Source organism: Panthera tigris, chromosome E3 (genome assembly GCF_018350195.1).
Source record: "Panthera tigris isolate Pti1 chromosome E3, P.tigris_Pti1_mat1.1, whole genome shotgun sequence".
Lineage (NCBI taxonomy): Eukaryota > Metazoa > Chordata > Mammalia > Carnivora > Felidae > Panthera > Panthera tigris.
In genome coordinates, this window is record NC_056675.1 from 4,945,836 (window position 1) to 4,968,830 (window position 22,995).

The window sequence follows — 22,995 nt, forward strand, 5'->3', positions numbered from 1 at the left end:
TAACCGACCAGCCACCCAGGCACCCCTGTAACAACATGTTTTAAACAGAATGTAGAAACACTGAACCGTTGGGACATTTTCAATGGCCCGTTGCTATTCAGTCCCATTATGCACATGTCCCTTAACCAATTCACGTATCACTGGACAGTGGAATTGTCCCTATTTGAGAAACAGTGCTGAGCTGGGCATGTTTGTGCCAGAATCTTCACAGTTTGATTTCTTTAGACTACACGCCCCAAAATGGAGTTTTAAAAACTTCCATACCTGTTGTTGCATTGCCCTCCTGCAAAGTGGTAACTGGTTCACCTCCCATCAGCTCTGTTTGAGAACAGACCCTCCAGGGGAGTTGATTTCCAATGACATTTTTACCTGGAGGTCTTCTTCTTCTAGAATTCACTCTGTTGAAGTAACAGTGTTCTGAAATCAGACCTTCTCTACATGGGTTTTTTCTTTTCTTTTTTTTAAAGCATCTTTGTCTTGCAGTTATTTCAAAACAAACATGGTCCTGGGGCAAAGGACATCTCCTTTTCGCTGTTCCTAAAGCTCTCCCTTAAAGAGGAGTCAAAATTTTAAGGGTACTAGAGCAACAGTGTCCTCTTTGCTGGTAAAAATATCCAGGGAATCTTTAAAAAAATTTTTTTTAAATGTTTGTTTTTGACAGAGAGAGCGTGAGTAGGGGAGGGGCAGGGAGAGAGGGAGACACAGAATCCGAAGCAGACTCCAGGCTCTGAGCTGTCAGCACAGAGCCTGACACAGGGCTGGAGCTCACAGACTGCAAGATCATGGCCTGAGCTGAAGTTGGACGCTCAGCCGACTGAACCACCCAGGTGCCCCAAAAATATCCAGGGAATCTATGACCAAGGTAAACTACGCAGTCTAAATACAGGAGCAAATAAAAGGGTGGGGCCTCAGGTCAATAATTTACTTCAATTGAACAAATAGTGGAGGGCTGCACTTGCCTAATGGACTGATAGTAAATGAAACATAGTTGCCAGGATACCGGGCCCACTCTTCTCCCTGTTAAGTGGAGTATAAACATAGTGCTGACATCAGGGACCAAAAACTGTATTCACACTAATAAAAAGGGCTTTCATCAAAAAGATAAGAGTGGAAAGGAGGCACTGGGTAGGATTTCTGGTGGGTCTTGATGGAATAAGAAGAATTTTCCATAGTGAGAACAAAGGCCTGGGCATTAGAAGCCATCCTCACATGTGACTCCAAGGGAGCCACGCCTTTGAGCTGGTTGGGGTCTGGAATCCAGAGAGGTCATCAAAGGCTGCCTTGAGGACGGACTTGATTCTGATACATGTGTTTCTGAGCCAACAGGCAACACAGCCCACATTCAGATCATGATTTCTCTAGATTGGTAAAGTGAGAGTCCACTGTCCAAGAGGTTTGACTGTGTCTATACAATAACAAAATCAGCGTACAACTCACATATGAAAATACACTGATTCAAAACTGAGTTTATTTAAAAGTTTAAGGGGCGCCTGGGTGGCTCAGTCGGTTAAGCGTCTGACTTCAGCTCAGATCATGATCTCACAGTTGATGAGATCAAGCCCTGCGTCAGGCTCTCTTCTGTCTGTTGGCTCAGAGCTGCTTTGGATCCTCTGTCCCTGTCTCTCTCTGCCCCTCCTCTGCTTATTCTCTCTAAATAAATAAATAAATAAAACTGAATTTAATAAACTTTAAAAAAAATAATAAAACTTAATTTAAAACTTCTCCACGTTTGACCTTGAGTAATGTTCTCCATGGCAACAAATGGGCCAAAAAAAAAAAAAATTAAAATTAAAACTAGTGACACCTGGGTGGCTCAATCAGTTGAACGTCTGCCTTTGGCTCAGGTCATGATCTTCCAGTTTGTGAGTTCGAGCCCTACATCAGGCTCTCTGTTGTCAGTGCAGAGCCTGCTTCAGCTTCTCTGTCTCCCTCTCTCTCTGCCCCTCCCCCGTTCCCCCTTTTTTTCTCAAAAATAAATAAACATTTTAAAGACTTAAAAAAAAAAGATGCTAGAAGGGGAGGCTGGTAGAGGGAACCCCAGCACTGAATGGCAATTATAGGAAAAATGGTCAATTAGAGACACCTAACAGAAGAGTCTCAACAGAAAAGAACCACTCATTACAGGGCCCAATGGGGAGACACATACATTGCATCTCCTATAAGACATCAACCACCCCTGCCACTCAGCCAATGGGAAATCGTCATCACTGGCAACTCTTGCTTCTCTCCAGTGGGCTTTTATTCAAAACAACCTCTCCCTGGAGAACCTGGGTGGCTCAGTTGGTTGAGCATCGACTTTAGCTCAGGTCACGATCTCACAGTTCCTGAGTTCCAGGCTAACTGTTGTCAGCCCAGAGCCTGCTTTGGATCCTCGATCCTCTGTACCCTTCCTTCTCTTTGCCTCACCCCCAAGTGCAGGTGTGTGCTCTCTCTCTCTCTCTCTCTCTCTCTCTCTCAAAAAAAAAAAACAAAACAAAAACCTCCCAACTTCCTCCTTCCCCATAAAATAATGTTCCTCTCCTTTGTTTATCAGACTGTCCTGTGGTTTTGCTGTAGCCTCCTTGTCCTCAATTGCAATTCTCTGCTATTCCCAAATAAACTCATTTTTACAGGTAAAGTGACTGGCAGTTTTATTGTGTGTGTTTTAAAGATATGGTTTTTAGGGGCACCTGGGTGGTTCAGTCGGTAGGGCGACCGACTTGGGCTCAGGTCATGATCTCTCAGTTAGTGGGTTGGAGCCCTGGATCAGACCCTGTGCTGACAGCTCAGAGCCTGGAGCCTGCTTCAGATTTTATGTCTCCCTCTATCTCTCTGCCCGTCCCCTGCTCATGCTCTGTCTCTCTCAAAAATAAATGTTTAAAAAAATTTTTTTAAAGATTTTGTTTTTAAGTAACTTCTACACCCACCATGGGGCTTAAACTCACAACCCTGAGCTCATGAGTCACATGCTCCACTGACTGAGCCAGCCAGGTGCCCCCCTGGCAGTTTTATGTTTAAGGTTAACACAATCATATCTCCTACTGAGGTCCTTCATTCAAGGTCAATCAGTTATCCTGTTCCAGTTACTGTCAAGGTGTTGGAAGTGTGAAATGAGCAAAACAGATTCTTGGCATCAGGAAACCTACATCCTAGTAGGAGAGATGCTTAGTAAGCAAATGAACATATAGTATTCATTTCCAGATTAACATGATGGGTTAATACAAGTATCTAATTTAATTTCTACCCAAAACCCCACTAGAACTTCGGAAAAGGGATTTAAAAAAAAGACATAATCTTAGAACAGATTGGGATGAGGAGACAGACTGCTTGTAACTGATTTAGTCTCCTAGACTAGCAGTGGGAAAAGCTAAGGGACACCAGATCAACACCAGAGGATCACCAAAGAGCTGGGAACTGACAGCAGCAGGCACCTACAGAACTGGGGTAGAGGGAGAGCGGGGCACGGAAATGGCACAAAAGCTGATACGCAGCAACAGGCCATCTACATCCCTTCCCATCTTCCACTGGGCAAGGTGGCTGCCCTCTTCCTCCCCTACAAAAGACTGGAGGTTCCCCTCCAGAGAGCGTAAACTGAGAGTATTTGGATTGGGGGGTGGTTTGGGGCGGGTTGGGGGGGATAGGCAGGGAGTCCAGGCACAGTGCCTGGGAAAACAAAACAAAAACAAAGGGATCTAGTAGCCTAGGCTGAATCTTTTTTATTTTTTTTAAGTTCTTTTTTTTTTTTTAATGTTTATTTATTTTTGACAGAGAGACAGAGTACAAGCAGGGGAGGGGTAGAGAGAGAGGGAGACACAGAATCTGAAGCAGGCTCCAGGCTCTGAGCTGTCAGCACAGAGCCCGACATGGGGCTCAAACCCACCAGCTGCAAGATCATGACCTGAGCCAAAGTTGGACACTCAATCAACTGAGCCATCCAGGAGCCCCGGAAGTGGTATTAAAAAAAAAACAAAAAACAAAAAAAGAAGCATTTAGATAATTAACCCCCCCCAAAAAAAAAAAAAAAACTAGCAGGAAAAACAACAGAAAGATGAGAAAATCTCTCAGAGGACCCAGAAGACATGGAGAGATAGAAAATAGGAAACGGTGAGAACATTAGGGAACTAGCTGATGAGGTCCAACTGTCATCCTAATAATATCCTGTAATAGAAAACAAAGAACAAAGAAAAAGCAAAGGAGGAAAATATCCACGAAAATATTCAGGGAAATTTCCCAGACTTGAGTTCAGAGACAGAAAGTGCCAGCCCCGTGAATAAAAAATAGACCCGCCCTTGAGTTCATCATTGTGAAAACTTGAGAACAATGGGAACAGATAAGATTCTACAAGTTTCCAAAGAGAAAACACAAGGAAACAGGAAATAGAATGGCTTCAGATTTCCCAACAGTTGCCCTGATGGAGCAGTATGCCTTCCAGATGCTGAAGAAAGATGATTTTTTACTGAGAAATCTATTCACGGCCAAACTATCGATCAAGTGGGTGGGTGAAATGAGAACATTTTCAGACAAGTCAGTTCTTAAAAAAGTTTTATCTCCCACACACCATATCCCAGGAAGCTTCTGGAACATGTGTTCCTCCACGAGGAGGAAATAAACCAAAAGAAGCTGGAGCGCAGAAGCCAGAGATGCAACACAGCAGAGGGGAGAAGGGCCCCCACCCCCACCCTGGGGATGGTGACTGTTTTATGACCGGCCCACTTGGGAGCGGGGGAATTTTGTGGCCATAAACCACATGCTGTCTGTATGCTTGGCCACTTCCTCCTACTTCCCCCAGCGTGGACAGCCAGGGATAGTGAAAGACAAACCAGCACTGTTGTCGACCAGCTGGGCTCTGGTGACAGAACGAGGATGTGACAACACTGAAAAAGTAACGAGGAGACAATAGAGAAGTAGTTCTTGATGTGAATGGTCACACTACCCCTGTACTTCTCTTTTTCTCTTTGCTTTCCCCCTACATTTTATTATACAAATTTTGACACAGAAAAGTTGAAAGGAATGTACAGTGAATGTCCACATATCCATCTAAATTCTCCAATTAGCATTTTCCTATTTATGCTTTATCACATATCTATTTATCCGTTTAACAATTCATCAAGAGGCGCCCGGGTGGCTCAGTTGGTTAAGTGTTCGACTCTTGACTTCAGCTCAGCTGATGTTCTCACAGTTGGCAAGTTCGAGCCCAGCATTGTGCTCTGCACTGACAGTGCGGGGCCTGCTTGGGATTCTCTCTGTCTTCCTCTCTCTCTCTGCCCCCCACCCTGCTTTCTCTCTATCTCTCAAAATAAATGGATAAACTTTAAAACAATCAATTCATCAATTTTTGGCCGCATTTCAAAAGAAGTTAGAGAAATCAATACTTTTCACCTTTAAACACTTTAGCACACATGTAATTATCTTTTTTTAAGGTAAAACTATATACAATAAAATGCACAAACCTTACGTTTACCGTTCACTGACTTTTGACAAATCTACGCAGCTGTAATGCAAAACCCCATCAAGACCGAAAACCTTGCGGCAGCTGGGTGGCTGAGTTGGTTAAGCATCCCGCTTCACTCAGGTCACGATCTCACAGTTCATAAGTTCGAGCCCCGCATCAGGCTCATTGCTGTCAGTGTGGAGCCTGCTTCAGCTCCTCCGTCCCCCTCACTCTCTGCGAAGAACATTTAAAATAAAGCCGAGAAGAACATTCTTGTACAGATCTTTTTAGACACGCATTTTCTGAGTGTAAGTACCCAAAAGTGGAATTGCCAGGTCAATAGAGTAGATGTGTTTCATTTTATTAGAAACTGAGACTTTATTCCAAACTCATGGTTCCATTTCACATTCCCATCACGCTGTATCCCCATGAACACATAGTGTTATCAGTCTTTACATCTAATCAGTCTTTTATTTATTTATTTTTAACCTTTATTTATTTTTGAGAGAGAGAGACAGAGAGAGAGAGAGAGAGCAAGCGGGGGGAGGGGCAGAGAGAGAGGGAGACACAGACTCCGAAGCAGACTCCAGGCTCTGAGCTGTCAGCACAGGGCCCAACACACAGGGCTCAAACTCACAAACTGTGAGATCATGAGTTGAAGTCAGAAGCTTAACGGACCGAGCCACCCACGCACCCCTATCTAATCAGTCTTTTAGAGTTTAGTCATTCTGGTGGATTTCTAGTGATCTCTCTAATGTGCATTTCCCTGGTAGCTGTTGGTATAGCCCACTTTTGTGTGTGGGCTTTCCACCAGGCCCTCTTTGAACTAACAATGTACAAGAGTCTTCTAATAGCCCTGGGCTACACTGCAGACAAAAACACAGATCCTTCCAAATAAGAAAAATTATTATATATACATGCTTATCGATGCATTGACATTCTCTGCAGGAGGACACAGCAACTGGGAACAGTGCTGACTTTGGGGAGGGGCCTGGGTACCTGGGAAAGGAGTATGAGGGACATGTTCTGTTCCCCTGCTCAGTAGGGAAGGAAAAAATTCTCCCTCTACCCCTCAGGGTCTTCCAGCTGACTCAGAATTAAATTTACATTGGGGCACCTGGGTGGCTCAGTCAGTTAAGTGGCCGACTTCGGCTCAGGTCATGATCTCGCGGTCCATGAGTTCGAGCCCCGCGTCGGGCTCTGTGCTGACAGCTCAGAGCCTGGAGCCTGTTTCGGATTCTGTGTCTCCCTCTCTCTGACCCTCCCCTGTTCATGCTCTGTCTCTCCCTGTCTCAAAAATAAATTAAAAATGTTTAAAAAAATTAAAAAAAAAAAGAATTAAATTTACATGAGACAAGTAAACAGGAGAAAAAAAAAATAAACATTGTTTTATTACATGTGCATGTGCACGGAGGCCTAATACTGAAATAAAGACCAAATGAAATGACCAGGGCAGACAGTTTTTATACATTTTAGACAGAGACAATTGTTAATGAATTAATAATTATAATAATTCCCTAGTAAATAGGGAATTCTAAGCTAAGGTAGTAGATAGAAAAAAACTAACAAGGGTTGTTTCTACAGCTCTGTCTGGTTTAAAATCCATATCTCTTGGAGAGCCTGGCTCAGTGATTAAGCATTCCACTCTTGATCTCAGGGCAGGTCTTGATCTCAGGGTCCTGAGTTCAAGCCCTGTGTTGGGCTCCATGCTGGGTGCAGTGCCTACTTAAAAAAAAAAAAAAAAAAAAAACTAAACTAAAGATAAATTCCATATCTCTGCTAATAAGGGTGTCTTTTTTTTTAATGTTTATTTATTTTAGAGAGAAAGAGAGTAGGGGAGGGGCAGAGAGAAGGGGGGAAGACAGATAATCTGAAGCAGGCTCTGTGCTGTCAGTGCAAAGTCCAACATGGGGCTCGAACCCACAAACCGTGAGATCATGACCTGAGCCAAAGGCCGGACACTCAACCGACTGAGCCACCCAGGAGCTCCAACAGACAACTTGTCTTAATCATGTTAGCCTCGCTTCCATCTTATGCCGGAAGTGTGGCAGGGGAAGGAACTCTAGCGTAGGAGCCCAGGAATGCCCCTGCTTTGTCACCAATGGGCTATGGATTTGCTAAGTCACCAAACTTCTCTGCTCATCTGCACAATGACATGAAGCTTGTGCTCCCAGTTTTGTGTTCCACAAGTCCAGCAAAGACTGTAAACACGAGGAGAAATAAGCTGTACCAACTCATTACTTTGTTATTGGAATTTTTTGTAAATAAAGACATGCATGCATATTGTTAAAATAACAACTGGTACAGCCCAGCTTATACTAAAGATCATGGGCCCCGGCCCAGCCTCTCCTTGGGTCTCCTCCCTCCCAAGTCGGCCCCCAAGGGGCCACCCCTTTCTTTAAAAAAAATCGTAGGGGCGCCTGGGTGGTTCCATTGGTTAAGTGTTCGACTCTTGATTTCAGCTCACATCATGATCTCATGGTTGTGAGATCGAGCCCCACGTCAGGTCCTCGCTGAGAATGGAGACTGCTTCAGATTCTCTCCCTCTTTCTCTGCCTCTCTCCTGCTCTCTCTCTCTCTCAAAATAAATAAGTAAACATTTTTAAAAAAATTTGTGAAATCGGGGTACCTGGCTGGTTCAGTTGGTAGAGCATGCAACTCTTGATCTCAGGGTTGTAAGTTCAAACCCCACATTGATTACTTAAAAATAAAAGCTTTGCCCCCCAAATTGTGAAATACAACCAATTAAAGAAGAAGGCATGGGAGCACCTGGGTGGGTCAGTCGTTAAGCATCCGACTTAGGCTCAGGTCATGATCTCACGGTTTGTGAGTTTGAGCCCTGTGTCGGGCTTTGTGCTGACAGCTCGGAACCTGGTGCCTGCTTCGGATTCTGTGTCTCCCTCTCTCTTTGCCCCTCCCCCACTCGTGCTCTGTCTCTCTGCCTGTCAAAAATAAATAAACATAAAAAACCAAAACAAGAAGGCATGAAACTAAATGTACAGTTAGGAGCAACCATGTTTAATTCTCTTTGTCTTCTTGCAGTGATTTCCTCCGAATCTCCAAAGAACAAACTGATACCACTATTTCTCGCTTGATCAACTGTCAATATTACATTTCTGCTGTGATACATGCAGATTTGGCTCACTGATGCTACCATTCCCCCCTTAATGTATATTTCGCTATTTTAGTTCTTTTCGTGGGTACTGTTGAAACTTTAAAGAAGATACTGTCCCTCTCTTCTTTGCTCTTCTTACTGTCTCTGGATCCTCCCAGGTAAAATGAGGAAGCTCCAGAGGCTCACCTGGACCAGGAAGGCCTGGGCAGTTCGAGAGTGACCACGCAGCCTATGGCAACAGGCTTGTGCCTCTGACCCAAGGGCACTTACTCATACTTATTGTAGATTCATCCATTTTGTCCTTGAAGTCAGGACAGGTAGAGGCCGGAAGGGCACAGTCCTGTCCAGAATTTGCATGGGAAAGATGTTAAAATTAATGTGAGATTGAGCCCTGCATCAGGCTCTGCGCTGTCAGGCTTAGGATTCCCTCTCTCCTCTCTCTCTGCCCCTCCTGCACTTTCTCTCTCTGTTTCTCAAAATCAATAAATAAACATTTTTTAAAAACTATCTCACACCCCTTCAGACTCCAAGCTGGTCGCTGCTTGCTCCTGTGTTTGCTAAGATTCCTAGGTGTGATGTGTCACCCCAGCTTATCTCCCTAGAAATGGCCGACAAAAATATAACACAAATTACATAAGAATGTTCTAGTGGCCACATTAAAAAGAGCAAAAGGAGGCCTTTCTGTTTATGCCACCTTAGAGCCTGTGAAGGCCTGTTGGAACAGGACTCCTGAAATGACAACTATGTCTGGAAGGCTGTGGTCCAAGGCCATTTTTGCCGGCTATGAGCGGGGTTTCCAGAACCAGAGGGAGCACGCAGCTCTTCTTAAAACTGAAGGTGCTTAGGCTCTAGCGGGGAGGGGAGGGCAAAAGCACTAATTTTTTTAGTTTGATTTTTTTTTTAAGTAGGCTCCCTGACCAACATGGGGCTCTAACTCATAACCCTGAGACTAAGAGTTGCACGCTCCACCGGGTCAGCCATGTGCCCTGCAACTAATTTTTTTCCTTTTTTAAAAAATGTTTTTTTAATTTTTTTTTTTTTGAGACAGAGAGACAGAGCATGAGCAGGGGAGGGGCAGAGAGAGGGGGAGACACAGATTCCGAAGCAGGGTCCAGGCTCTGAGCTGTCAGCACAGAGCCCGACGTGGGGCTCGAACTCACCGACTGTGAGATCATGACCTGAGCTGAAGTTGGACGCTCAACCGACTGAGCCACCCAGATGCCCCAAATGTTTATTTTTGAGAGAGAGAGAGAGAAAGAGCACATGTGCAAATGGGAGAGGGGCGAAGAGAGGAGACACAGAATCCACAGCAGGCTCCAGGCTCTGAGCTGTCAGCACAGAGCCCAACATGAGGCTCGAACTCAGAAACCAATGATCGATCTCTGGAACCGTGAGATCATGACCTCAGCTGAAGTCAGACGCTTAACTGACTGAGCCACCCAGGCGCCCCACACTGCAACTAATTTTTAAGCCACTTTATGGAGGTGCGATTGACAGACGAAAGCTGTACATATTTAATGTACACAACTTGATGAGTTTGGAATAATGCAACTAATTTTAATCACATGCTTTATTTGACTCAGGACTAAAATATTATTTCAATATGTAATCGATATTAAAATTGTGGCGATTTAAAAATTTTTAAGTTTATTTATTTTGAGAGAGACAGAGAGTGAGTGGGGGAGGGGCAGAGAGAGAGGAGAGAGAGGATTCCAAGCAGGCTCTGCATTGTCACTGCAGAGCCCGATGTGGGACTTGAACTCATAAACAGTGAGATCATGACTTAAGCTGAAATCAAGAGTCGGATGCTTTACTGACTGAACCAACCAGGTGCCCCCAAAATTGTGAAGATATTTGACAGTCTTTTTTGGTACTAGTTTTTGAAATCTGATGTATTTTACACTTGTATCATATTTAGATTCAGATGCTTTAGTGTTCGTTAGAAATATTTGATCTGTATTTAGATTTTGTAAAATTTACTGTTCAAAAGGTAGAATCCCGATACTCAGGTTAATGTAGACATACTTAAAAGTTTTCCAATAACTGAATCAGTTTTTAAATTTATTTACTAGTTTTTAATTTTTTTAAGGAACCTCTACCCGCCATATGGGGCGGGTCGAACTCACGACCCCGAGATCAAGAGTAGCATGCTCTACCGACTGAGCCAGCCAAGTGCCCCAGTTTTTCCATTTAAATTGAAGTATATTTCAGGGCTGCCTGGGTGGCTCAGTCGGTTAAGTGTTCGACTTTGGGTCATGATTTCACAGTTCGTGAGTTCAAGTCCCACGTCGGGCTCTGTGCTAACAGCCCGGAGCCTGGAGCCTGCTTCTGATTCTGTGTCTCCTCTCTCTACCTCTTGCCCGCTCACACTGTCTGTATCTCAAAAATAAACATTTTTAAAAAATCTTTAAATTGAAGTAAATTTCAAAAGCTGAAAAGTCACGTGTCTACTGCATAGGACAATTCAGGTTTCATGGATGATAATGCTACTGCTATGGAGGCCCCTGCTTGGGAGAAACTATCACAAATGTCTAAAGGTCCTTCTGTTTGGCTTTTTTTCACGAGGATGTTATTGATCATCTTTCCCACTACATCACCTTTATGAGGACCACCTTTCAGTTCTTCGTACAGTTGAAAGCTTTTCTTAAGGGGCACCTGGGTGGCTCAGTCGGTTAAGCGTCCAACTCTTGGTTTCTGCTCAGGTCACGATTTCACGGTTCATGGGTTTGAGCCCCGAATTAGGCTCTGCGCTCGCTGACAACACGGAGCCTGCCTGGGATTCTCTCTCTCCCTCTCTCTGCCCCTCCTCCACTCTGTCTCCCAAAATAAATAAACTTAAAAAAATAATTAAAAAAAAAAAAAAGTCACATGCCACACTGACTGAGCCAGCCAGGGGCCCCTGTATTTGTTATTAAATATATAATTTCAGATACACTGATAAATGGTACAAATAAAAATGCAGTAACACTTAATTGTATTAGTTGGCGTTTTTTCAGAGACACAGAACCAGCAGAAGAAATATGTATGTTTCTCTTGTTGAGAGAGAAAGAGAAAGACAGAAAGGGAGGAAAGGTGGGAGGGAGATTTATCATGAGCAATTGGCCTATGTGATTGCGGAGGCTGACAATGATCTACCATCTGCTACAAGCTGGGGACCTGGGAGAGCCCGTAGTTCTAGGCCAAGGCTAAAGGCCTGAGGACCAAGAGAGTTGATGGTGTAAGTTCCAATCTGAAAGCAGAAGACCAATTTCCCAGTTTAAAAACAGGAAATTCTGCCTAACCCCACCTCTTGTTCTATTTAAGCCTTCCACATTGGGGAAGGCCATCTGCCCTACTCAATCTACTGCTTCAAATGTTAATCTCATCCGGAAACACCTTCGCAGACACACCCAGGATAATGTTTAACCAGCTAACTGGGCACTCTATGGCCTGGTCAAGTTCACACATAAAATTAACCATCACATTATTATGGGTGTTGAGGGGGATGCGTTATGGTCATAATTAACAATAGTAATGAATAATTAATAACAGGAACAAAACCCAACTAACATACCAACTACCAAGCACTGTATATGCCTTTCTTGTATTATTTTTATGTTTTTCTTGTATTATATTTAATTCTCAAAACAACTCTAAGGGTAAGGTAGTTCTAAAATACCCATTTCGCAAATGAGGAAATTAAGGCAGATTGACATTTGTTAACTTGCTCAAGATCAGGTTTCTGGGAAATGGTATTTTGAAACTTTTTTTATTTTAAGATTCTATTTTTAAATAATCTCTACTCCCAATCTGGGGCTCAAACTCACAGCCCCAAGATCAAAAGTCACACACTCTACTGACTGAGCCGGCCACGCGCCCCACAAATGGCACTTTGAACTAATGTCAGGATCTGCTCTCTCAGTCACTACAGTAAGCTACTTCATGTATTTATTCTTTGGTTACAAATTTTAAGAGCTGGTCCCTGTCCTCAAGGATCTTCCCATATAATAAGGCCACGAGCCCTGCCGCAGAAGGAAACCATTTTTCGTTTGGAAGATAGAAGTGAGGGCAAGGAGATGGTGCAGACAAGACTGTAGGATGAAGATATGGATCTGAAAGGCCAAGTATTGGTTGGGTTTCCATATTTGTAGCACGTTGTATTCTCCAAGTTGACCCCAGAAGATCTCCTGTCCTCTACGCCCTCCTACACCGTGACACTGACACTCCTCCCGCTGAGAAATGAGATCTATGTTCCTTTCCCTCACGGCCTAAGGAGAAGTGGAAACAGGGGTCTGTCTGGGATGGCCAGCAAGCTTGCTCTTGGAACCCCATCATCATAGTGTAGGGAAGCTCAGGCCACGTGAAAAGGCCACATACAGGTGTTCCAACTGCCAGCCTCTTCTGAGGACCTAGCCACGGCCAGCACCAGATTCTTGAGCGAGTAAGTACAATACGATAATAAATATACTTAGAGGCACCTGGGTGGCTCAGCTGGCTAAGCATTGGACTCTTGGTTTTGACTCAGGTCACGATCTCACAGTTTGTGAGTTCAAACCCCGCGTCAGGCTCTGCACTGACAAGTGTGGAGCCTGCTTGGGATTCTCCCTCTCCCTCTGTCCCTCCTGCACTTTCTCTCTCTCACACACAAAATAAATAAATAAACTTAAGAAATTATAAAAAATATATATATACTTGGTCTCTGTCCCCAGTGTTTGGTGTAGAGCTCTTAAAACTATTGCAATTCCCTGAGCAATAGCATTGCCCTTTGTTACTCATAAGGAGACCTTTTCAACCATATCTGAGTATGCTAATAAGGTGACTCATGGCTGGGCCTTTAGATAGCCCCAGGGTGGGGACTGAGGGCCAGAAACACCAATCATGTGACGGGAAGGTTGGCCCCTTCAGCACTCCCCCCAAACCCCCGCTTCCCTGAACCCCCAGAGAAAGGACTGAAGATTGAGTTCAATCTTGTGGCCAGTAACTTAATTAATCGTGCCTGCGTAATGAGATCCCATAAGAAAACCCTGAAATAATGAGACTGGAGGAGCTTCCGGTCAGTGAACAGGTCAAAGTGCTGGGGGGGTGTGCCTGGCTTCCATGAGGAGAAGGCAGGGAAACCCTGCTCACTCAACTTGGACTTTGTCCTCATCAACTCTTTTTTTTTTTTTTTTTTAAGTAATCTGTACATCCAACATGGGGCTCAAACTCACAACCCTAAGATCAAGAGCTGCACACTCAAAAAAAAAAAAAAAAAAAAAAAAAAGTTGCATGCTCTACAGAGCCAACCAGGCACCCCTACAACTCTTTTTTTTTAAAACCAGTTTATTGAAGCATGATTGACAAAAAGCTATATATATTTTTTTAACTATTAATAATTACCACAATCTATGCCATAAACATGTATCACCTCCAAAACTTACCTCCCGCCTCCTTAACTTGCTATTATCGTTGTTATAGGAAAACCTAAGACTTGCGCTCTTGGCAAATGTTTAATTATACAGTCAATATTGTTAATATAGAGGCTATGCTGTGCATAAATCTCTAGGATTACTCAACTTGTGCAACTGACATTTTGTACTCTAACACCTCCCCTTTTCCCCATCTCTTGGCAGCCACCATTCTGCTCTCTTAGGAGTTTGGCTATATTTTTTTAATTAATGTATTTATTTGAGAGAGAGAGAGAGAGCTCAAGTGGGTGAGGGGCAGAGATGAAGAGACAGAGTCCCAAGCAGGCTCTGTGCTGTCAGCACGGAGCCTGAAGCAGGGCTCCATCCCATGAACTGCAAGATCGTGACCTGAGCTGAAATCAAGAGTTGGACGCTTAACTGACGGAGTCCCCCAGGCTCCCCGGTTTGGCTATTTTAGATTCCTCATCTATAGGGTATCACACAGCATTTGTCCTTCTGTGTCTGGCTTATTTCACTTAGCATAGTGTCCTCCAGGTTCACCCACGTTGTCACAAATGACAGGATTTCATTGTTTTCTTTTTTTAATGTTTATTTTTGAGAGAGAGAGAGAAAGAGAGTGCGAGTGGGAGAGAGGCAGAGAGGGAGACACAGAATTGGAAGCAGGCTCCAGGCTCTGAGCTGTCAACACAGAGCCCGACGCGGGGCTCGAACCCATGAACCGCGAGCTCATGACCTGAGGTGAAGTTGGACGCTCAACCCACAGAGCCACCCAGGCGCCCCTTCCTTGGTATTCCATTGTATCCTGGTGGGCTCTTCATCTGGTTGTTCACTTGTACCCTTCATAGTAAACCAGTAACTGCAAGTTCATAGCAGCTTCCTGAGTTCTGTGAGTCATTTTCGTGAAGTATCAGACCTGAACAGGGGTCTGGGAACCCTTGAATTTATAGGCTGCTTGTCAGAATCATGCGTAGCTCCCAGGACTTGTGATTGGTGTCCAAAGAAGGGGTTGTGTTACGGGACTGAGACCTTAAAACCTGTGGAGTCTGATGCTAACTCCAGGAAGGCAGTGCCAGAACTAAGTTGATTGTTGGACACCCAGTTAGCGTCAAGGAATTGTCGTGTTGGAAAATGCAGGAAGCCTTTAAGAGGACAGCAGCTCTTGCTGCCATTTGACTGCAAACATGAGAGCCCCCAAATGAGACCTGTTTAGTGCAGCTGACTCAACCCCCACGGCCGCGAGAGAGGATAGTAAAATGATGGTTGTTGCTTTAAGCAACGAAGTCATGGGATGATACTTTTATGGAACAAGTGACTAAGGGGCATCAGGGTGGGGACACTGGCACAACCAGAGGCGAAAAAATGGGAAGGCAAAGGAAAGATGAGAGGACATCATGGGCTGTGGTTCTTGGGGTGCAGGCAGCAGAAAGCTACTCTGGATTGAGAAAAAACAAAGATATGAATGGGAAGAACACTGGTGAGCTCATGGAATCTAAGGACAAGTTGAGTGACTGGGGCTCAGAAAAGACAGGACCCAGGGCCGCTCTGGGGACCTCAAGGATCTTCTCCCCAGGGCACTGACACCACAATATCAGGCTCACCTGCCTGCAGGTGCGGCTCTGATGGGGTTTTGGAGGGACGGGGGTCCAGAGCCGATGGCCAAGAAAGAATTCTTGAAGATGTCTTCGGTGCAAAACGGTGATTTTATTTTTATTTATTTATTGATTTTAATGTTTTTATTTATTTGAGAGAGAGAGAAACAGAGACAGAGTACAAGCTGAGGGACGAGCAGAAAGAGAGGGAGACACAGAATCAGAAGCAGGCTGCAGGCTCTGAGCTGTCAGCACAGAGCCGGATGTGGGACTGGAACTGGTGAACCGCGAGATCATGACCTGGGCCGAAGTGGGACGCTCAACCAACTGAGCCACCCAGGCGCCCCCCAAAATGGTGATTTTATTAAAGCACAGGGACTGTGGGCAGAAAGAGCTGCACTGGGGTTGTGAAGAGTGACTGGTTGTGTACCGTGGAGTTTGGGGACTAAAGAGGAAGTTTCTTAAAGGGATTTCCATATGCTAAGGACCCCTCCCACGGAGTGAAAGAGTGACGGAGAAAGTTGCTGGAGGCCTAGCTATTGTCAAGCTTAGGTTGTTTTTTCCCTCTAGCAAATCGAGATCATTAATAGTAGGGAGTTTCTGGAGATTAGGCTATTGATAAGATTGCCCTTTTCTTGTAATTTACCAAGATATTTGCAAACCAATGGAGACTCCTGTCCTGCAGGACTCTGATCTCTAGTCAGTTACCCATTTGCTTTCCCCTTTCCTTTGTTCTTGGGCAGCCAGGAGTACGGAGGAATGTCAGACACAGCCCACCTGGGGGGTGGTGATTTTGGGGGGTGTCAGTTTGCCTTATGGTCCCTCATCAGCTCCACTCAGGCTTCGGTTCCTGGCAAGGGGGCTGGTATTCTCATCAGAAAGGTTTGGTCACCTACCTGCCTGTTGGGGAAAAGGGAGTCCATCCTGTGACTCAGAGCCCCCCCGAAGCACAAGGAATGGGTTAGAGGAAGGCCTCCTGAAAGAGGGAAGTTGTGGCTGGTCAGGGAAAATGAAAAGATACCATTGTATTCATTAGGATTAGTTTCAGTGAGAATGACAGAGACCTGAAGTGACAGCAGTTTAAACAAGATCAAGGTTTATTCCACTGGTATGTGAAAATCCAGGGGTGCCTGGGTGGCTTAGTCAGCTAAGTGTCCAACTTCGGCTCAGGTTATGATCTCTCAAGGTCCGCTGTGTTGGGCTTTGTGCTGACAGCTCAGACTCCGGGTCTCCCTCTCTTTCTGACCCTCCCCTACTCACGTTCTCGGTCTCTCTCAAAAATAAACATTAAAAAAAAATTTTGTTTTTAAATCCAGAGGTGAGTAAGTCAGGCCGGTATGTTCCTCTTATCTATGAAGCCTGAAGGTCCAGCTCCTTCCTCACGTACCAAGGTGGAGCTCAAGCCAGCACACGAGTTCCAAGAAGATGGGGAAACAGGGAGGCAAGGGTGGGGTGGAGTGTGAATGAAGGGTCTCTTCAGGGTGATCCCGGGAAGCTCCCTCGCTTCTTACACCCCATCTGCCAGAACTCAGTCACATGACCACACAAAGCCACTGTGCGGGCTGGGAGATACAGGCCTTGCTAAAAAAAAAAAATCTATTCCCCCTCAGGAAGAGAAGAGTGGGTCCTACAGGACAATTGTCAGGTCCTGCCCCCATGCACCGTGTGCCATCTGGCTGTCCGGCACTCACACACATATATCTTTCCACACATGAAATATTTTTAGATGCTCTCACCCACCATAATGTAACCATCACAATCTCATACTCAACCAAGAACACACTCACCCATCTTGGGGAGAGAAACACAGAATCCGGTCCAGGTATGGCGAAGGCCTCCATTCCAGGACCTCTGGGATGTGCCCTCTGCCTTCAGTCCTATCTTAAGTTCTGCAATCTGTGGGCCAAACAGAAGTACAACCACCACCAATTCATCTTACATAGAATAACAAGAAGCAGGAGGAGGAAAGAGATGTCACAGATTCTAAATAATGATACAGCAAGCGAGGAAATGCAGGCAGATACTATCCACAGCCTCCATTTCCACAAGGAACAAGCCTGTAGCTGACATCTTTCACTTCCCCTTTCACTTCCCTTGCTGACATCCCCTTGCCTTTGGCCAGCATCAAAGTCAGTCAGTCCGTTAGAGTCTTTGTTCAAAGCTTCTGTTCCTGAAAAATCTTAGCCCTTGGTAATCCAGCCTGTGAAGGGATTCTGCCATGTTTTTAAACCTTTGTCCTTGATGTATGAGTTATCTCTTGCTAGGTAGCAAATCACTCCCAAACTTGGGGCGTCTGGGTGGCTCAGCTGGTGGGGTGTCCAACTGTTGGCTTTGGCTCAGGTCATGATCTCATGGTTCATGAGTTCGAGCCCTGCATTGGGCTCTGTACTGCTGGTGCCGAACCTGCTTGGGATTCTCTCTCTCCCTCTGCCCCTCCCCTGCATTCTCTCTCTTTCTCTCTCTCTCTCTCTCAAAATAAATAAACTTGAAAAAAATCACTCCTAAGCTTAAAATACTTCAAACAATAGACAGCAAGCAGGGTCCTGTGGAATGATGATAGCCACTCCTACATTCATTATCCTGTGGAGCTGGGGGAGCCCCACAGACACACACTCTAAGTGGTACAGTGGGAGACTATTAAATTAGCATGCAGGTAGAAACATCAATAGCCTATTCAATGTTGACTTCTTTTGTCTTCAAGCGATACTCATAAAAAAGGCATCACAGGGACACTTACCGTGGTCAAAACTAAAAATTTGAAATGAGACTATGGAGAACCACTATATTGATACCTAAAAAATAATTTGCAATTTGTGTTATGCTTAGCTTTTTGTTAAGCTGTATAAAACTTTAAGCATTCCACAGACACTAAATAAATTTTGCAGTTTATTTCGTGACAGTTAACATCAAGGAGAATAATCTGGATTTACCTAGATGACCCATGACTTTTGAAAGTTTATTTATTTATTTTGAGAGAGAGAGAGAGAGCACAAGAGTGCATGGGGGTGAGACAGAGAGAGGGAGACAATGAGAATCCCAAGCAGTCTCCATACTGTCAGCACGGAGCCCAATGCAGGGCTTGAACCCATGAACCCACCTGTGAGATCATGACCTGAGCCAAAATGAAAAGTCAGATGCTTAACTGACTGAGCCATCCAGGCGCCCTGATCCATGATTTTTGAATGTCATGCTTTTGATTCTGACACATCCTTGGAGTGATCATTCACTTAAAAAATATTTATTGTCTGTCCGCTATGTGTCATGAACATTAGTTTTGTTAACTGATGCTGGTAACAATGAAAGACACTTGAAAACTTTTGACACTTTGTAGTTTAACAGAAACATTATATTTATTGTCTTTGGGTTTTATTTTTATTTTAACTCCTTAGTAAAGATACTTTCAAATATACAGAAAAATAGAGGAGCCTGACAAACTCTTAGGCACCTATAGCCCAACACCGATCATAATAAATATGAGGCTAGTTTTATGTCACCCTTCTCCTCATTCTCCACACTGGCATACTTTTCTTCTTTTCTTTTCCTCCTCCTCCTCCTCCTTCTTCTTCTTTTTTTTTTTTTTTTAGAGAGAGAGAGTGGATTGAGGGGCAGAGGGAGAGACAGACAGACAGACAGACAGACAGAGACAATCTTAAGCAGACTCCTTGCCCAGCATGGAGCCAGACAAGGGGCTAAATCCCATGACCCTGGGACCATGACCTGAGCCAAAACCAAGAGTTGGGCGCTTGACCGACTGAGCCACCCAGGTGCCCCTACACCGAAGTAGTTTAAAGCAAGTTCCCTTCATCATAAGATTTTATTCATAATTACTTTAGGTTGAATCTCTAAGAGAAAGACTTAATAAAATAGCTATAAAGATATTAGCACACTAACCACAATAATTCTTTAATATCAGATATGCCTAACTCATGGCCAATTTTCTCGGATCATCTCAAAAATAATTTTTAAATATGGAAAATGTAAATTGTATGCAAAAGCAGACAGAGTAGCAGAGTACATGTCCATATATACAGCACCTGCTTTAGCAATGTTCAATTTTATGGGTCATTTTGGGTCATCCATACCCACTCTCATTATTTGGAATCAAGTTACATGACATTTGTGAATATTTTAGTATGTATTTTTAAAGTATAAACTTTTGGGGCACCTGGGTGCTCAGTCAGTTAAGCAACTGACTTTTGGTTTCAGCTCAGGTCATGATCTCACAGTTCGTGGGATTGAGCCCCATGTTGGGCCCTGCACTGACAGTGCGGAGCCTGCTTGGGATTCTCTCTCTCCCTGTCTTTGCCCCTCCCCACGTGCTCTTTCTTTCAAAATAAACAAACCTTAAAAAATATAAATTTTTAATAAATTTAACCATAATTCCATTGTTAACCTTAAAAAATAATAATTCCTTAGGATTATCAAATTTTCCCAATGTCCCCTCTTCATTTTTTTTTTTTTTTGCAGTTGACTTTTTGAAAATAAAATCCATATGTTGGATTTGTAGATAGAAGTTTCTCAAGTGTGTTTTCAGATTTCAAAGTTTCCCTTTAATTCTTTTTTAAGTATCTTTTTTGTAAATGTTACAATCTTGATTTTTCTGGCTGCATCATTGCAGACATTTAATATGTTCCTCTGGTAATTAGGTCTAGAGGCTTAATGGATTCAGATTCCATTCTTTTTTCCAATGTATTTCCTCAGGAGTCACATGTCTAGTGGTTTCTTTTTGTGATGTTAACACTCATCAATGGTTAGCTGTTAGATTCATTAATTATTAAGGGCTATAAAATGGTGATACTCTGATTCTAACATTCCTGTTTTACTTATTAGCAGGGGGCCCCTCAATAAAGAGAAACATACCCTTAAGTATTCACCCTGAAGTTCAGTTTATACAGAGGAAGTAGGATAAATGCTCTACTCTTTCACTTTATTTACTAGTTCACAAAAAATGAATTTGTCTCCAAGCATTTCCAAAGGTAACCAGTGAGATTGGTTTTGGTTTTGTTATTGCTATTAGGTACTGAATTGGGTTGAATAGTGTTCCAAAAAGATTCCTGTCCACCTGGAACCTCAGAATGAGAACTCGTTTGGAAATAGGGTCTTTGTACACGGAATTAGTTGAGATGAAGTATACTGGAGTACAGTGGCCCCAAATCATGTCTATCTTGTGGCCCCCAAGAGGACACACAGATAGACAGAGAAGGCAGCCCAGCGAAGAAAGAGGCAGAGATTGGAGTGATGCAGCTTCAAGTTGAGGGGCGCCAAGGATTGCTACAACCGCTAGAAGCTGGAAAAGCAAGGAAGAATTCTTCCCAGGCACCTTCAGAGGGGGTGTGGTCAGGACAACAGTTTGATTTTGTTTTTTAACTATTACCATTTTTAGGGGGCACTTGGGTGGCTCAGTTGGCTAAGTGTCTGACTTGGTTTTGGCTCCAGTCCTGATCTCACAGTCTATGAGTTCAAGCCCCACGTTGCCTGCCTGGGATCCTGTCTCTCACTCTTTTTCTGCCCCCTCCCCTGCTCTCTTGTACTTTCTCTATCAAAGTAAATATTAATTACTATCATTTTTAATGTTATTTATTTTACTTTTTAATTTTTTATTAAAAGTGGTTTTTTTGCTTTTTTTTTTTTTTTTTTTTTTTTACAGTTTATTTATTTTGAGAGAGAGCATGCAAGCAGGGGAGGGGCAGAAAAAGAGGGAGCAAGAGAGAATCCCAAGCAGCTTCCACACTGTCAGCGCAGAGCCCCACACAGGGCTCAGTCCCAAAAACTGTGAGATTATGACCTGAGCCAAAATCAAGAGTTGGACAATCAACCAACTGAGCCACCCAGGTGCCTCTATTATTTTATTTTTTACAAGACTGTGTTTTTAAGTAATCTTTAAACCAAATGTGGGGCTCAAACTCACAACTCTGAGATCAAGAGTCCCATGCGCCACTGACTGAGCCAGTCAGGTGCCCCTATTTTTTATTTATTTATTTTTAGTTTTATCTTTGAGAGACTGAGAGAGAGTGTGCACGTGAGCTGGAGAGAGGGGTGGAGGGAGGGAGGGAGGGAGGGAGGGGGAGAGAGAGAGAGAGAGAGAGAGAGAGAGAATCCCAAGCAGACTCCATGCTTAGCATGGAGCCCCACACAGGACTCAATCCCACCACTCTAGGATTGTGACCTGAGCTGAAATAAGAGTAGGACACTCAACTGAGTCACTCAAGCGCTTCTTTATTTTTTAAGTAAACTCTATGCCACGCATGGGGCTCAAACTCACAACCCTGAGACCGAGTCACATGTTCTACCAGCTGAGCCACCCAGGGACCCTAGCACCCTGATTTTGGGCTTGTAGCCTCCAGAACTGCGAGAAAATAAACTTCTGTTGTTTTAAGCTTGTGTTAATTCATTAGGGCAGCCCAAGGAAATTAATACAAATACCATAATGAACTCAGAGATTGCCCGTATTTGGTATGTTTCATACTATTGTAGTTATTACCTTTATTGGTGCTTAGATTATCCCATTGAACCTTTTTAAATTGGCTTGTGACTCTTTCTGACAGAACCCTAGTGGTCTGTGAAAGCTTCCTTGATGTCTGGTGTGGCGGGAAGTTCTAGGCTCATCTCATCTGTACGCTGTCTGCCCCAAACTGGGAATCTGGCTTTTAATGCAAAAACATATTCAGAGACTCCAAGCTGGGGACTAGAGACACTCATTGCTACTAGGTTGGTCACTCACTATTCCTTGGGTTTTTCAGGAAGTGAAGCTAGGAAACACACACACACTCACATTTTTACAATAAAGACACCTGAGTTCGTGCCATACCTCCGATTCAAAATCAGGACTATAGGGGCGCCTGGGTGGCTCAGTCAGTTAAACGTCCGACTTCAGCTCAGGTCACGATCTCACGGTCCGTGAGTTTGAGCCCCGCGTCGGGCTCTGGGCTGATGGCTCAGAGCCTGGAGCCTGCTTCCGATTCTGTGTCTCCCTCTCTCTCTGCCCCTCCCCTGTTCATGCTCTGTCTCTCTCTGTCTCAAAAATAAATAAACGTTAAAAAAAAAATTAAAAAAGAACAAACAAAAAAACAAAATCAGGACTACAGTGTTTTTATTGAAACTCATCAAGCTTATGAGGGCAATTCCTTTCTCCCATACAAAAATTCCTTGTTCTCAATAACACCAGTATAATTACTCATTACAGAGCAAACACACAGCAGTTTCAGAATAACAATACAAATGGCACCATCAACAGTATGATTACTGAAAATGATTTAGGAGCTTATTAGCAGTCTGTCACTTTTTTGGTACAAATTGTAGCTATGACATTTCTTGGAATGGTTCCTCTCTGTGTTGTGCCACCAACTGGATATACAGGCTCATTGATTTCATTTCGCTTTCGAGTATTAGGGGTTTTTAAAGAATTTTAACTTTGTTTTACAATTGTATAAAATATGTAACTGGTTCCAAACTCAAATTCTACAAAATGAGGTATGTTCAGGGAAGTATAGCTTT